Source organism: Typopeltis vanoorti, chromosome 11 (assembly GCF_054136105.1).
Source record: "Typopeltis vanoorti isolate ZY-2024b chromosome 11, IOZ_Tvanoo_1.0, whole genome shotgun sequence".
NCBI classification, from domain to species: Eukaryota; Metazoa; Arthropoda; class Arachnida; order Uropygi; family Thelyphonidae; genus Typopeltis; species Typopeltis vanoorti.
The window spans coordinates 91,366,162-91,383,748 of record NC_143559.1 but is presented as its reverse complement, the minus strand read 5'-3'; the positions used below and the strand labels follow the sequence as shown (position 1 = coordinate 91,383,748).

At 34.9% G+C, this 17,587-nt stretch overlaps 1 protein-coding gene across 4 annotated transcripts in view; it reads right to left on the bottom strand.

Moving 5' to 3' along the window:
- LOC150101846 (uncharacterized) overlaps positions 1-17,587 on the bottom strand; it is a 229,860-nt gene that overhangs the window by 174,771 nt on the left and 37,502 nt on the right. The window contains exon 1 of one of the 4 annotated variants that reach the window (XM_090400254.1): positions 2,934-3,057. The exons of 2 other annotated variants lie outside the window; for them this stretch is intronic. The gene's annotated coding sequence lies outside the window, so the exon portion shown is untranslated. Of the gene's footprint in view, positions 1-1,068; positions 1,169-2,933; positions 3,058-17,587 lie in introns of those variants that run through there. One more of the 4 variants, XM_090400255.1, reaches the window with a different exon arrangement.

Here is a 17,587-nt window from a genome sequence, read left to right as displayed (position 1 = left end):
GAAAGGAGGTGTTGAAAATCTAGTACTTTTGAAGGACTACAATAATCTGAGAACTGGTACAGAAAACAAAAAAAAACATGGTACTTTAATTATAATGAAGAGCCAAAGGCTTCGATTAATACTTTAATAGGACACCTCTCGGCAATTCTCATTAAAGAGTTGTAAGTTCTGTTCGCTACAAACTTGGTATTAACATGGTCTACCTACTCACTGATGAGACCTCAAAAAAGGTCGAAACCGGTCTGGGTAGTGACCTTCTCTCATAATGTTGAACAGCAATACAGCTCCTAGGAGTTAAGTTCACATTATGGGTAAATATCAAGAATAGTGATCGGAGCTTGCTCCACCTTTTACATGAGTTGCCTCAGCTTGCACTACCTTCAAGGGTCAGTTGCTGCACTATCCAGGTATTTGCTTACGCCTGGAATCGTCGAACTTTATATAGTTTCTATATTCGGCATGAAACTCTTTGAGTTTCTTATTCGGCTAAGAAACAATATGGGATATAATATCCCTTAACTTAAACATGGTACTTTATCCTACTTTGGAGCTCTGATAAAGTATATTTAACGTCAAATCTTTATTATTTATTTTTAATACTTTATATATCTCACTTTTATGGGAAGGATCCTCCCAATTTAACAGAAACTGTTCTGTTTTGAAATGGTTATGAAACTGTTTCCACAATTCTCAGCTGTTGAATCAATTTATCAGGAATAATCAACTACTGCAACAGAATCATCACCAAGCAATGATTTAAATAAACATTTACAACGTTAAGAGAAATAAAGTATTTAAATAAAACCAAGAACTGCGATACAGTTTATAACTATTGCTAGTTCCAACTGGATAGTCGAGATCAGTGCGGTATCTAAGCTTCCTTCAAAATGGCAGGTAGTGTTCTTTTAATATCATTTTTGTGTGTGTGTGTGTGTGTGTGTGAAGATACTAATTCGCTAAGAAATGGAAAATTCATTCTCGAAAAGAAATATTCTTCTTTCCATTGCTTTGCTCTTTTGTTATAGTTTTGTCCTGTTCCTAACTCCCACAATGATGCTAGCTTCTTACCTTTAAAAGATGCCATCCCAAATGTAGCCGTATCTGTAACATGAACACTGACAAAACAATATAAACATTACAAGTGACAAATTGTAGCACTTAACCAGGCCCCCAAGAGACAATGATATTCTGCACTCACAATTCCAAGTACGTTATCTGATACCGTAATTCCAGACAAGCATGCTATGAGCACGTGGAAGGAATACAATGACCGTGCTGGAGGGCGACTGCAGGCCAAAGTCAAAACAAAGTGATATAGGGAATGGGTAGCCTATTTATTTATTTAGAATTGTACCTGTCTCTGCTTAAATCTGTAAAGCGAGAAGACAGTGTTCCAGTGAAATATTGTGAGCACGCGTGCACACACAAATTCATAAATACTTGGCTGGAGTCGATTCCAAAGTCATTAAGCTTATTTCATTATTTCAAATATAAATCATTTTGACTATAAGGTATTAATTAAATATAAATGCAATTCAAAAACCACACTATAGCTTGTTTAGGACGTATTGATAATGAACGATGAAATTTATTGATGACGCCATTTCTCAAAAAAATCAAAGCTGTTAGTTTAGTTTACAAGTAATTTCTGGCAGATTTCTATAATAAGATTCATGCTAAGAAATAATTTTTCTCTATATAATTTTGCTACAAATACAGTTTTCCGTTTTATTATATTTCGCGTTTTACTGCAACAAGCAATGACAGTTCCCCAAGAATTAAATCGAATTTCTTCCGGTATCGTGAACATTTTCTAATTTTTACCATAATCTTAATGGAGTCATGAGACTTGATACAAAATGTCTAAACGAGGAAAAAAAAAAAAAAAAGAAAGAAGTAACAATAATAGTTAAGCACAGTGGTTAAGTATGTTATCGTGCTAAATGTCACGAAATGCAGGCTGAAAATAATGGCAGTCTATCGCTTCCTGTTTATCATGTGACCTCAGATTTCCGCTTACTTTATCTCGCCGACTGCTTTTTCTAACTAATAAGTGGAAAACTATTTCAATTTACTGCTATCAAAAACAAAACAGTTTTTTTTTTTTTCCAAACAGGATACAGTTCAGTAATATCTGAAATGCATCCCCCCTCCCTACTTCCCTGAGAGCGCCACTTTGCGGACAAATAAGATGAATACAAAACGTGAAGATCATAAAATCTTAAGTTATTTTCTAGAAGAATGACATTACCAGTTTCACATAATTGCTTTGGAAAAAATGTTAATACATCTGGGCTATGGGAATTACTTTCGACAATTCTCTTTTTGATTTATTATTATTAATAAATAAATAAAAATTACCGAAAGTAATTTCCATAGTCCATCTGGTATTTTATTTTTCCAAAGCAGTTATATGAAACTGTAAATGTTATGGGCCCTCAGTAATTTTTTTTCTTCTCATATGGCTGAGAAGCATTTATTGTGCAACCATATAGTAATTAAAATTTTTCATGTTATTACGTTTCTATTATTCAATTTTTAGGTGTATTTCGAAAATCCCATAGCATCTCTTAGCTTCGTTTTCTCCATCTGTTCCTCGCTCATAATAATCACTCTGGCTGGACGAATGGGATCTTCAGTAAAATTTAGAGTTCTCAGTTTCGTTGTAAAATGGTTTCTATTGGATCATTTTTAGTGACAAAATAATGCAAAATTATATGTTAAAATACAGATAAAATCGAAATCTGAGTCTGGCATCCTATATGAATCAGTTTTTGCTAATAAAAGGGCTCTTTTTAGCAAATTACTCTCTCTCTCTCTCTCTCTTTCTATCATCAAAGACAACACGCACATGCACACACACTGCTTAAGTTCAAATCATACCAAATAAAAGAAGTTTAAGATGGATATTGTATAAATTACTACAAGCTTACCCGGAATTTATATTTTGTTTGCTGAAATAGAGAGAATTTTTTTTTTTTAAATCCTCATTAAGAAAGAACCATTTTGTAGAACCATACAATATAATAGCAGGGAGGAGAACCAAACCAAACTAATTCTTTTGTAGTACATATTACAGCCTAGCTGAGAGCGAGCGAAACTTTAACGGAAGCAACAAACTTCTACAACTGTATTCTTAATCAAGAATTTCTTGCCAGGAATAATTGTATTTCTCAGAAGTGAAGGCTATGTTTAGCCTATGGATTATCATTTTCGTCAGGATATGTAGTAGCGCCAATAAAACTTGATAATATAATTTCAACAAATATAAACTAGGACTAGCTTAAAGATAAAATATATTATTTAAAGTAGCAAAATTTCAAGAAGAGAAAATTTGTTTGATTGGAAAAAATATATGAAGAATGATGGTTAACACATATTAGCCACAGATCCTTCTGCATAACACCAAAACCTATTTTTCGATTGTTTCTCCCCAAAACACAAGAGGTTCGTTCGTTACCCTAATAATACACTAGTATACTATGGGTAGTGCGAAGGTTGTAAAGAGCAAGATACTTAATACCTGCAAATGGCACTTTTGGGGAAATATACAAAAAGGTTTGTGTTCTAGAGAATAATAAGCTAAAGTGGAGGAGGAAACAAAATTTTCTTCTACCGGCACATTACAAATCGTCTACCATTTAAAATATTTTGCGTGTGTTCTCCAGAAGGTTTGCCTGTTTTGTCTAAAGGCACCATTTCGAATAACAGTATCCATAACTGGGAGGATTTTGTAAGTAGTATTCGAAGGAAAAGTATATATATCACTAAAGTGGAAAAAAAAAAAAAAATCTCGGTTTCTGAATAGTGAGGACATGTAACCTTTATAATACAAAATTATTTCGAATACCCTACCATAAAAAAAACATGTGACAGCGGACAGAATGAAGAACTATATTAGCACCATCTCGTGACCAACTAAGTTTACCGATTCATTTCTCTTTTCTTTATCTCGTCTCATTCATCCAGCAAAACGTTTTCTAGATTTTTCCTCGGATGGTCCCCGAGTTAGTCAAGTTTTGCACAGGCAAGTAGTTTTCTCCCTGAAACCAGGGATTTTAATTCCGCAAATCAAACAACTTTATCGGCGATCTCACTATTTTAGATATGAATATGTCTATTAGAATTTGGAGCTATGTGATGGCAGCACTCGTCTGCCATGATCTCTCCCCCTTGAAAGCTTGATTCACTAAAAGAATCGAGCTTACTTATAGTGATGGCGCCTGTGTAGCTCAGTGGAAGTGGTATTTGCACTCCTCAGCATTAAATCGCCCGAAGATAGACTTAAGTTCAAGTCTAGTCACTAACTACAGGAATTTTTTCTAAGCCTCTTTTCGACTCGATTCCCGAGTTAGTCGACCTCTGACATGATCAAGTGGGTTTTTTTCTCCCGAAAACTCGGGTTTTTCATCCCGTAAACTCAAAAAAAAAAAAAAAATCGACCGTAGAACCCACACTATTTTAGACATTAAAAATATTGTGATAAGGTTAGGAACCACGACATGGTGGTACTTATGGAGCCGTCTGCCGTTATCTCTCCCCAATCTAATTAGTGATAGCCTTGGGCCAGCTATCTCTGATTGGCTACCAGTGGAGATTGAACTGCTCACTCAGTCTCTAAAAGTTAGGGCTAAAAACGGTCTCGTACCCTTTACGGGAATAAAAGGCGTTATGTAATTTTTTATTTATTTATTTTATTTTATTTTTGATACTTTAGTGATAGCTGAAATGTAGGGATCTGTTTCCTAGTCAAAGAAAAGTTGATTAGGACTGAAAGGAGATTCTGCATATTCTCTTTGGGAATAAAATATGTTACAGGATTTGTATTTATTTACATGAATAAAAATTTCAAATTGGAGGACAAAGTCTGACTGTCACCTCCTCGTGGTGCCCTCTGGATAATCTAACGATTCGAGTCGCGTCGACTCGTGACTCGACTCTTGACTTGGAAATCATGTCAGAGTTGAGAAATGAGCAAATCATTCCACCCACTACAAAAAATATTAATATCATCCAATGTAATTTAAATGGTATTGTTACTCCAGCAAGCAGAGCAAAACTAAATAGCTGACAAACATGATGCTGATATTCTTTGCATCCAGGAAACCAAACTTTGACAAACCAGCAGACTAAACATTAAAAACTATGATATACGACAAGATAGGCCTACTGGGTAAAATGGAGATGGGCTTCTGACACTAATCCGAAACTTGTCATATAAAGTTGTTGAGCTAGACATAGTAGCTGAAGGAACTGAAATACAAGGAATCCAAATACTAGAACAAAGTAAAAAGCCATTAAACATATTCAATTGTTACCATTCTCTTGACAAACCTGGACCACATCTTTCCAGCCTATCCCATCTCATTGAAGAAAACTCCATTATCTTAGGAGACATGAATAGCAAACACCTCTCATGGGATTCTGAGGAAATAAACCCAAGAAGAGAAAATCTGAGTAATTTCTTAGATGAAACTAGACTAATAACTCTCAACAGTGGAGAACCCACTTATCTCTCTTATTCTTATGGTACAAAAGATGCCCCAGATATTACTGTGGTGTCTCCAGATAGGGGACGGCTCTTGCACAGCAGTACCCCGAATTTTTTTCGATACATAAATACATTTATTAGTATTTGCTTGTAATATTTAATTTTATCATCAATAATCCTATACAATTCTCTTATTTTGTATAAAAAATAATAAAAATCCATCTTGTACACTTAGGAGGGAGATGGGCGCTAGCAGCACTATGTTTACCACAGTGTCATATTGCTACGCGCGCAAGCATATGCAAGTCATAGTGAGATGCGAGCTATTAGCGTAATGTGGCACTTCCGTATTACGCTAATAATTGTTGTTTATATGCAGTTTGCGCCAGTAGTAGAGTGTTCGTAGTGCTTATCATGTTTATCCGTCTCTTTAAATACATGAAATACATGGATTCCGAAATAATCTTCCAATGGATCCCATCCCATGTGGTATTAAAGGGAAATGAAACTGCAGGTGAAGTATCAAAAATAACTGCAACATCAAGTGATACCACAGATTTCAATCTTTTTAAAACCACCCAAAAAGAAAACATAAAAAGAATGATTCTCCAGGACATGACTCACCACTGGTATTCAACAGAATAACCAGGAGCTACCATGAAGTCCAAGTTTAATCGCTGTGCCACTACCATGATCTCTCGCCTAAGACTGGCCACACAAGACCAATCAAGTTTAGCAATGGCATAAAAATCTTCCCCATCTGCAAAATCTGTAACATCGAGGAAGCATCGCTAATGCATTTATTAAATTGTATGAATATTTCCAAATGTGAACTTTATAACAAGGTGCTGCATAAAATACATGAATTTGACCTCTATGATCTGGTGTAATAATGCCATGGGATAATATAAAAATTTAAAAAAATTCAAACTGGTAGATGAATATTTATCACGCTTATTTTTGACACACGTGAAGCCACGTAATGAACAATCGGAAACAACCAAATGAACTGTAAACAAAAATCAAACATTCTTAGAATTTTTCCTAATTGCGATGTATGATTGCATGCTTGTGTATGGTCTGTTACTGAGTCAGAACTTTTAGGCAACGAATCAAATATCGTAGACAACGGAGTTTAACGAAGGGAATATGTACCAAATATTGCTTTTATTTTGCTTGATATTTATTCAGCATTTTAAACTAAGATTCTTTACAGCCTGCAAATCGCGTCATATTAACCTTCCTGCAATATTCAATACTGCCAAATACTTGTACATATAGTCTAAAATACAATGCTAAAAATATACATAAATATTACATATGCCAGTTCAGGTGAAACATGCTGTGCTTTTCCTTTTACTCCAAGACGTATGCATATTTATCTGTTGTATTTCTGCTTCATGCTACGAGATAATTAACGTTTATCATCAAGAACATCGCTGCCCATGACTAGCCAAGTGTCGTGTCTAAAATTTCTAGTTCTACAAAGAGATAGCAAACTATTTGTTCAGCTTATAATGACCTTAACATTTTTTTCCTTCTAATTTTCGAGTTATCGATTGCATATACAATATTTTGTTGCAACTGGTGATTCGGAATTATTACTATTGTCATTAGGACTATTGTCAAACCTGGAGCTCCTGTTGCTGAAATTGTAGGCATCCATCCAGCTTCACCTGTCTTCAGTGTATGTTCTCCGACCCGTTTATTTATTTATTTATTTTCTTTTTAAAAAGGAGGTAAACCCGTTTGAAGGCCATTTTTAGCTGTTCAAAGCGGCCTTCAGAATTCTAAGACAAAATCCGAACAAATTATTCGAATCACCAAATAACTCTCCCCTCCGAAATAAATAAAATTAAAAAAAAAAAGGAAAAAAAAAGGAACTTCCTAATTCGATTTCCTTCTTTCACTTTAAACACTACAATTAAAACAAACTTTTCTTTACGCTGAAGCAGACTGTGTGTACTGAATACAAAAATGACATCCAGATCATTTCTATAATCTACAGTTTGCTTAAGGAAACGGTCTTTGTTTATCAGAAGTCGGCAGGTGCTGTTACATTACCCCAAATGATGCTGATATGGCGATGTGTTAGGTTAATCCTCAGGCACCTGCATTCCCGGTTAACCAATGCATCCGGGAATTATTACGAGAGACCAACAGGGAATGAGGAACTCATTGAGGGAGGCCACATACTAGAATTCATTCACAGTGCTTGCACACACAACATTCAATGACGATCCATTCCAATCATGCATTACCCTATGAGAAAAAAAAATCTAGTCTGCCCCCCCCCTCTTGGTGGCATTCATTCTCAACTCTCAAGGAGCTCTCTCGCCCTTTCCCCACCCCTCAATCATATCGCCCCTCTTTCTCCTGTTTGCTAGTGTATGAAGTCTACAAATTCTCAATCTGTCTTCATAATCAGTATTCCACAATCCTGATATCATTTTTAACACTCTCCTTTCTACTCTGTCCAATATATCAGAATCACAACGGAAACCAGGAGACCAGACCTGCGCACAATAGTTCAAGTGAGGTCTTATCAAGACCTTGTAAAGAGGCAAAATAACATCCTTAGCTTTACATGTGAACGTTCATTTCGGCATTGCAATTATCTTTTGAGTTGTATTCGCATTCTTTGCTACATGGCCTCTGAACTTCAACTTCCTATCTATTAACACTCCAAGTTCTCTAGCTTCATCAGTTTCTTCTAGCCTAATCCCACCAATATAATACGACATTGAATATCTGATCATGCCGAAGTGCATGACTTTACGTTTATTGACATCGAACTGATACCAATTTTCCCATGCCCACAAGTCCAGTCTATTCAAATCATTCTGCAAAGACTGCATACCAGCAGCATTCCTGATTACCCTACTTATCTTTCATCATCAGCTAATACCTGTATGTCGCATGTCAAATCTTTTTCAATGTCGTTAATGTGCTGATTGAATAACAGTGGATCAAGGACTGATCCTTATGGTACACCACTGGTTGCCGTAAATCTTATAGACTCATCCCCCCCCCCATATACCACTTTTTGATATGTCATTCAGCCGCATTCTTATCCATGCTAATAGTTTTAATCCAATCCCATATTCTCCAATTTATGCAACAGTCTTCCATGCTGTATTCTATCAAATGCTTTTTCAAAATTCAAAAGTATCATGCTGTATTCATTCCTTCTGTCTAACTCAATGGTAACATTAATACAGAATGTGAGCAAGTTGCTAAAACAAGAACTTTTCTTAGTAATCTCATGCCATTCATTGCAAAGTAGAGATTCTCTGTCAACCCATTTCTGAACGCTAGCCCTAACTAACGTTTTCCAAAATCTCCACCCCTGAGATACTGATTGGTCGATAGTTGGATACATCGGTCTTTGCACCATCCCTTTTTACCATGCATTCTTTCCACTCCTGTGGAATTATCTCTGTTCTAAGGCCCAAATTATATAGCCTGGTCAAAGGAATAGCCAGTTCAGCTGTACACTCTTAACATCCGTGCTGATATCCCATTAGTCCCTATAACTGAATTACAAATAAGGTGTGACACTCTTTCGCAACTTATATAGGAATATAGGAAAATATGACCTGCATTACTTCAACTTGGTATTTCATCTGGATCTGGCTCCCACTGATGAGACCTCAATAAAGGTCGAAACCTGTCTGGGTAGAGACTCCCAAAATGCATAGTATTATACATGTCCGCAAGGAGATGTGCTTTGCATTATGGGATACTAAGGCAAGTGATGTGAAGTCATACCACCACTGCCACGAGTTGACCCAGTCCTGAAAGATACTTCAGGCGCAAACTTTGTTTGCTTGCACTTGGATAGTGGATTAAACCAAGTATATAATTTTTCTTGGTATCTTTAATTTATAATATAACCAAGTGAAAAACTTTCAAAGTTACATAACATCGTCGTCGCTTTAAAACAAATTCTCACCATTTCTACCATTAAAATTTAGTTTCACTGACTCTCTGTATTACGTCTCATACCAGTTATTAATTTTTCAAGACTCCTGATGTCAAAAGCATTGAAGTATAGGCTGTCTCTTTTATACAAATCTAATCTTCCCTCAAACTCACTCCGCACATCCAAAAACTCGCATCCATCCATTCATTCTGCACAGCCTACGCATCGAATCGTTTGCCATCATTGCCCCTTCTTAATTCATTTTTATCACATCGAGGTAATACACTTACGATTATCGCTTTCTAACTATTCAATACAGGTGAGTGAGTATTAACTCAACACATCGGCATGTCATGCGAGACGTGTTGATTACTGTCACAAGTATACCCCGCCCCCCGGGAATTCGGGTTTTCCGAAAAAACAAACCAGTTAGAGAATGCATGCAATTAGCACATTCTCAATAAGACCACAGCATATAAACGAAGCCAAGACAGTGGATTAAATAGCGAGGAAAAAAAAAAAAAGAGGGTTGTTTTGTATCCTTATGAGTTAGCACATTTTCTTTCTCTTAACTTATGTTGTTTCAGTAACTTTGTGGAGTGCATTTTGATGTAGGTGTTCATTTGTTGACACAAAGGGAAGATTGCATAATTTTGATTGATGAAGTGTATATGAATAGTGCATCCCCATTTTGTTGTTGCTGTGTGTGTGTAGCGAAGTGACATTAAAACCTACAAAACAAGCCTTTACTCTGATGAAGAAAGTATTTATTATACTTTGGATGTAAAGTGGGGGATCAGGGCCATAACTAGGCTTCCTGTATATACTGCAGCAGTTCTGCACAGTATTTAAGAGAATTTGCTATTTCAGTGGCATGAAGAGAAACTAGATATCATGCACTTGATTTTTTTACTTCTGTTTAACAAACATCTTTCTTTTCTGCAAATTCGAAATACGTAATTAAACATTAACTTGCCTTCATCCATGAAACCAGGACGTTATGGTCGTTATTTGAACCACCTGAGACGAATTGTGGGTAAATACACTATCGATGCACCTGAAAGGGCATCAATATGCTCTCAGAAAAACGAATCCAGATTTTCAGTCACCATTTATGCATGCACATTTGATAATCCAAATAGTTCAAAATATTGTAAGAGAGCCGAATCTTACACCAAAACTCAAGCTGAAATCTATAATGCTGAATCCTTCTGGAGAAGAGCCTGAATACCGTCTCATTTCGAGATATATAACATGCTCTCATTAATGTTTAATAGATGCATGAAAGCTTAGTTTGAAGGCCATGCTTATAAGCATTAGAAATGTATATTTCTATTCCAGCAAATTATGCCACCCATAAAAATAATCTGATGTATATAGATAGAACATTTGCGATGACCTCGAAGACAATTATAATGGACATGCAAGCCAGGTTTCACGCAGTATGGTTTCTTTTTATGCCATATTTCTTTTTATGGTTTCTTTTTTATTTCTTTGTATGATTTGATGAACAATTTAAGACTTTAAATAAGACTGCTGTGTTCTGGTATTTAAAGGATAAGTTCCGAAGAAAACGTGAAGCAATAATTAACGAAAACATTTTAATTGTTCATAAATTCATGGGAACATTTTTTTCGATAATAATCTTGTATGATTCTGAAAGAGCAGCACGAATGATTTATAGAGCAGCTGCTACTGGAGCTTTTACATTTGGGAAAAGCGACACAGAAGTCATGCAGAAGATACCAAAACATGAAAAGCAAAGGGATACAAACAGCATGACATAAAAAATCCACTTTCTGCATTCATATTTGAATTTCTTTCCCCCTAACTTAGTAACGATCTCGTCATTCACTTTCTTTATGGAACAGAGGTATTGAGGTAAGTAGAAGCCCAGCAAATAGAAATTCATACTGGGTTTCAATTAAAGAGAAAATAAAGTAAATTCTCATTTATTTGTGGTTTATGGGTTCACGTAAAATGCAATTAAGTTTGTCCACACGTAATTTTGATTTCTTAAAATTCGAAGAATGATAAGGACAGTTTTAAGCTCATCTTAAAAATCAATACATCGAAATTAGATTCGCTTACTTTCGCTTTACACAAACAAAAACAATAACGTAACGCACCATTGATTGATCATTCCGCAAAACAGCCAAAAGAACACGCTCACTTGAGAAGCACTTCTCTCATAGCCTTAACTGCTTCGGATACAATTCCAAGCCACCGCAGCAATGGCGAATCGACACTGTGTGGTTTTATACAGACTTGAAAAGATAACACGTAAGCTATTTTGTTATGAAGGCATCACACCACGAATATGAATATATCGTTCACTTTCTCATTTATAAATTGCAGACTTAATAAGATATGAGGAGGGGGGGGAGCAACTAGTCCAGGAAATCCATGGACTAAGGGATTTCCATGTTGCTGTTTTAGGTAGTCGAATTATGGAGTATCTGCCAATGACAGGAATCCCAACGGCTGACATTAAATTTGGAATCCCCAACGTCTGCTTCATTTAAGTTTGGTTAGGCTAAATTATTCAGGTGGCCTTCGCAACTTGTATTCCAAATTTGGATGAAATCAATTGCATGGGAATCTGTAAAAGGGGTTACTTTTTTATTCCTTCATCGCGGAGTACAATCACAAGGGCCTGAGACCATAGCTTGGAAATCCTATATTACACCTTCTAGATATGTAAACAAAGCTATGATTTGTGGAATTCGCTCATTACACCTTTACAGAATCCCAAGAGTCATTGCGGTAGTTGAACTCTACATCACTAAACAGTTGCATAGAAACACAACCGTTTACCTCTATTCCACAATTATTCTATTTACTATTATTTATTTATTTTTGGTGTGTTCTTAGTCTAGTTTGCTTTCCTCCTCCGTACGAGACTGGTTAACCAACTTACTTCAGACTACGTGTTTTGTTTTCTTTCAAACCAGCCTCGTAACATACTTTCGTTGGAACCGTGCACAGTACAATTACGAAAAGCGTAGCCTTTAAGAAGAAAGTGACAAGAAACACTTCCTTGTACGTGTTCGGAGTATCAAGTCCATCCTCAAATTACTTTCGCTGACATTTCGGGTTATGAGTAAGGCTAATCAAAGATCATTCTGTTAGAGGAGTCACGCACGACTTCAAATACGAGCACACAGAGACACGGAACTTGACTCATAATTCTCTTGTACCTTTCTCATTCGCTCTTGTCTTTCTGTATAAACAGGCCACGGCTGTTTTCAAATTATTTGCTGCACTTCGCTGTGAGTGGAACTTTAACCTGTTGGGTATTAGAGTGTTTCATAATTATTCAGAACTATTTTCGCAATGCATTGTCCAATACTAGCAAAGAATGTAAGGAAAGTCACACAGTGGATTCCTACTCATTTAAGTCACAAAATAAATCTTGAAATTCATTTATGCTATTCGCTGACAATAAAAACGAAACAAGAAGTACTGTATACTTCATAAGTAAAATAACATTTCAAGTAGTTAAAATATAGTCAAAATCTTATTTAGGCGACGAACATTATCGATTTCTTGTAAAAAAAAAATTAAATCTTTGAACCCCCTCCCAACAACCAGAACCGTCATTTGGCTTAGGTTAACTCTTTCATTGTGGAGTTTTTCCATTTCCCTTAAAGCTTAAAAAGTCCTTTCAACATCACTTGGAATTATCTCCCCCCCCCCCATTCTCTCTGAAAATTAGTCATGTAAATATTTTTAGAATCATCATTGAATAAACATAGAATAAACTTTGTTTAATTGACGTTAATACTCCCTTCTTTATCTTATCATATAACACGAGAATGCTTCTATTAGCGAATCTTTTATGATGCTTAGGAATAAATATTTGTGGACTATTACTCATTTGGTTAAATACTCTTCCTGCTGATATTTAATAATGCAGTTTTACTGCTTCGATAATCATCGGTAGGATTATGACACTGGAGTACACGATCCTATCTTCAGATAAGAATGTCTAGTACTTGGCCAATTTTAAAGAATCGTCTGTGCACAAATCTGTAGGAATGGAATAGCGCTGTCTTTGTTTATTTCAAAGATGAAAAGATCGATTCACACAAGTTTTGTAGGACCGAAACACGAATGTAGAAGTTGAATTGCAGTTTCTTACATTTGGGCACATTTCAAACGTTTTTTTGGACTACATAGCTTTTAGGATTAGATCGCATTGCAGCGTAATAATTTCGTTTTCAAGTAATAGTTTATCCATGATAAAAAATAACTGATTTTTTTTCCTGCAAAATGTTTCGTATCCAAGTCGGCTTTAAATGAATAAAAAGTATATTTAATGACATTTATTAAAGAAAAAAAGAACTTTAATACCATCGTCAAATAAGAATGTCTATTAATTATCTCTTTATATTCGGAACAACTGATCTCGTGGTATACACAAGTTATGCTTAGATTTAGTATACTTTCAATACTAGAATTTCAAAGTATATCAAGAAGAAAAAATAGTAGTGTTTTGTTCATTTTGTCAACCTTGGTTGTAAACAAAAAGTTTCGTGTAACTAATAGAATTCTCAACCCGTAGCTCAGTCGGTATAGACGAAGCCCTTGGGTCGGAAAGACCTGGGTTTGATTTCCGTACATATCTGGTCTCTTTCGACTAAAGGTGAGTTAGCCAGTCTCATAAGGAGGCGGTGGGTTTTTCTCCCTGACACTCGGGAGAAACCCTCAAACCGGCCCTGTGAACACACTTCTATAGACAAAATAATAATAATAATAAATCGCATCATGTAAAAAGATCGACCCCAAATAGATGGGATAAGGCACAAAAGGAAGAAGATATGTTATTTGATTTGATTTTTTTTTTTTTTTTTTTTATTAAGGAAATGGTTAGCTTGCAAATTCAAAATGTCTTCCTCCGGAGGACATTATAAGGAAAAAAGAAAGTCAAATTATGAATCACTTTTTGAAAAACAGAAAAACAAATGAAACAATAGTTGTAATGGTATAAACTTGATTTGCGTTCGTTCTTAATATTTTGTAGAAAACAAGGACATGAACCTGAGGTAGCAATTAGGACCAATTGAAGGTTTCAGCTACTGTCAGAACCAGTGGCGGCCGGTGAAAATTTTAAGTGGGAGTGCTACATATACAAAAAATTTCTTAATCAGTAACAAATTTATTAATAAATAAATTTATATATTCAGAAATTGCTTTATTAAAACTATTTCATCCTCACCACGAACAAATACCAATAATAAAAGTTTCGTATCAATAGAAATGACAAGGGCAAACGAATATCGGCGTTAGATCGCAGTGCATTTGTTTCGTGTAACGATAATTGAAAAAATATAATTCTTTTCATATTTTCAACAGTGACAGTCGTCATAATTCAGCCTTGTATCTATAATAAATAAATAATTATATGTTATTTTAACAAAATAAAATAAGATTTACAAAAAATAGTTCACCACGAACACGCACCAATAATAAACGTTTCATATCACTTGCAATGGGAGAGGTCTTCATCCTGCAGTGGTAGAAAAATAGGCTGTTCATCATCATCATCTCACAGAAATAACACGCGCAAGCATGATACACTACCCAAGCGGCAGTGTATCTAATGACGTTGCAATGACAAGCGCAAACGAATATCGGCGTTAGATCGCAGTGTATCCGTTTTGTAATCTAAAGCGTTAATCGAATAATTCCAATTATTAACTATTCAATTAATGTCAAAACATAAGCTGTAACCTTTAGCATGTTGTATTGCATTTATATAATGTTGTAAGCATTGTTATTATTTATAAACGCAGACGAAATTTAATTTTTTCCTTGGGGGTGCTGCAGTGTCGCCGTGCTCACGTACGAGCCGCCACTTGTCAGAACTGCTTTTATCGTATCAACATACGATAAACATGTCGACATCTTCACCGCTGTGAAGGCAAATGATCCAAGGAATTATTTTCCAATTTTTGTATAATAAGGGAGTTATGTGAAAACAGGTCTGCAAGCTGGCACTTAAACAGAATTTGACGTAAATACCCAGCATGGAGCCATGACCTGTATTGTGTGTGTGTGTATAGGCTGACTCATGCTGTTGCAGAAAAGCGATAACGTGATCGCGATGCTCATTGTATTATTAATGTCTACTCTTCTGAATAATAACTTTATTGCTAACAGAAGAAGCTGCAATTTACAAGGTTTAACTTCAAGGTTTTTCGAAGAAATAATTGAATGTAATGCATGAAAAGAAATATAGCTGCGTTTTGCACTTAGACCAGCTTAGGAATATCCATATTAAAACAGGTTTTTTTCCCCTCCTGGGGATACACAGTTACGCCCTAACATTGTGTTGTTTTCTTACAAACGCATTTTCATAAATATATTTATGAGAAAAAGCGTATTTATGAATGAATTATTTTGATGGAAACAACTGGAGACAATTATAACATTTCTGCATGGTGACATGGAATTCATTATGACCAGTGCTGTAATTAGGTGTTTTTGGACCCAGATAATAATAATAATAAATAATAATAATAATTTAAAAAATTCAGTTTTGCGCCCTAGGCAAAAAATAGTAATTATTTATCTGCTCTTAATATTAATACGCAAAAGAAACTTTTATGAATTTTTTTTTAATATAAATTTTATGGCTCTCGTAGCGAAAGCATATAACCTTATCCTTCCTAGTTATGGTACGGATTAGAATTGAACTAAAACCATTTTTCAGTATGTACTACAGACACATTTTTTGTCCACTAGAAATAATCCAATTGAAACAAATGGAGATCGTTAAAATTGAATTGTTGAACAAATTTCAGTGGCGATCCCAAATACTAAATTACTTAAATTCTTTGTCTGCAGCTGAATTATTTTACATAATTTCGAAACATAGTCATTTTTTTTCTCTGAAAATGGAATATCGTGTATACGTATACGAACACATAAAATGAGTCCAATAGAGGGCGCATAAAATTTAGTCAAAAGCAACACGAAGTTTCACTGCGATATCGTCAAAATGTTATATTTGGTAACAATAATCCTGCGAATCATCTTAATAAATTGAAATTTAATTATTCATCTCCATTTCATTTCTAAATTGTCATATTTATAGTGTCTATAAACAGATAAAAGTAGAAATTATTTTGAAATAAAAAAAAAAAACTCAGTAAATACAATTTAAAAATTGTGTTGTCAAAACATTTACAACTCTTGTGTGCACAAGACAGTCTTTTTACTAGATGAAAATAAAAATTATTAAAAATAATAATAAAATAATTAAGTTAACATTCGTTTAACATTCCTGTTAAGAAAGATAACTTTTTTTTTTTTTTAAAAAAGTCAACCACATCACAATATTCGCATCTTTTTAAGGCAGCATTTCTGAAATTAAAATTGACAAGACAAGTGGGAGCAAGAATTCGGAACGCTGAGAATTTACACAAAATTATTCCTCCAGGCGTATCAAAGCTGTCGTCAGCAATTTTATATGACAGCATGCCGATGGAAGCTAGACTCCAGTGGTTAATTACGTAGTTAGATAAGCCTAATTTACGTTGGCAAAAAATGCATCGTTATAAGATGAAGTGACCTTGAAGTCAAAATGGAACGGCAAACTCGACATTTTGAGAATACTGTACAATTATCGGAGAGAGAGAAAAATGTAAATCTGAATTCACAGGAAGATTCAAAACAATGTTTATGATATTCCTGTGAATCGAAAACAAATTCTTTAGATATACAAATTCTTGTTCAAGAATATCTTGATACTAAGGAGCTAGCAGCATTGCTTGAGACAGAATTAGCAGGAAAAATCTCAGAGGAAACTATGCAACTGACCCAAGTAGCAGTTACCTACAGGTAAATACAGGTTTTCAAAAGCGAAATATATGCATTTACAGAGTATTCATTTTATTGATATACCAGTTCTGCATTGCATAAACTTCAAAAGGTCATTCAGCGTTGTACCAGTATTAGGTATAAGTACTTGGAAAGGTGAGCATTTTAGTATTAGATTGAATACAAATCCATCCTTTAAAGGATGCAAAAAAATAAACGAAAAGCTAAACATATGAAATAGTTGTTAGAAGTTTTTCCACTATAAATTAAAGATACCAAGAATGATATATTTATTCAATCCAGAGTATTTTAATAATGAGGTGTGACACCTTTTGGCTACTCGT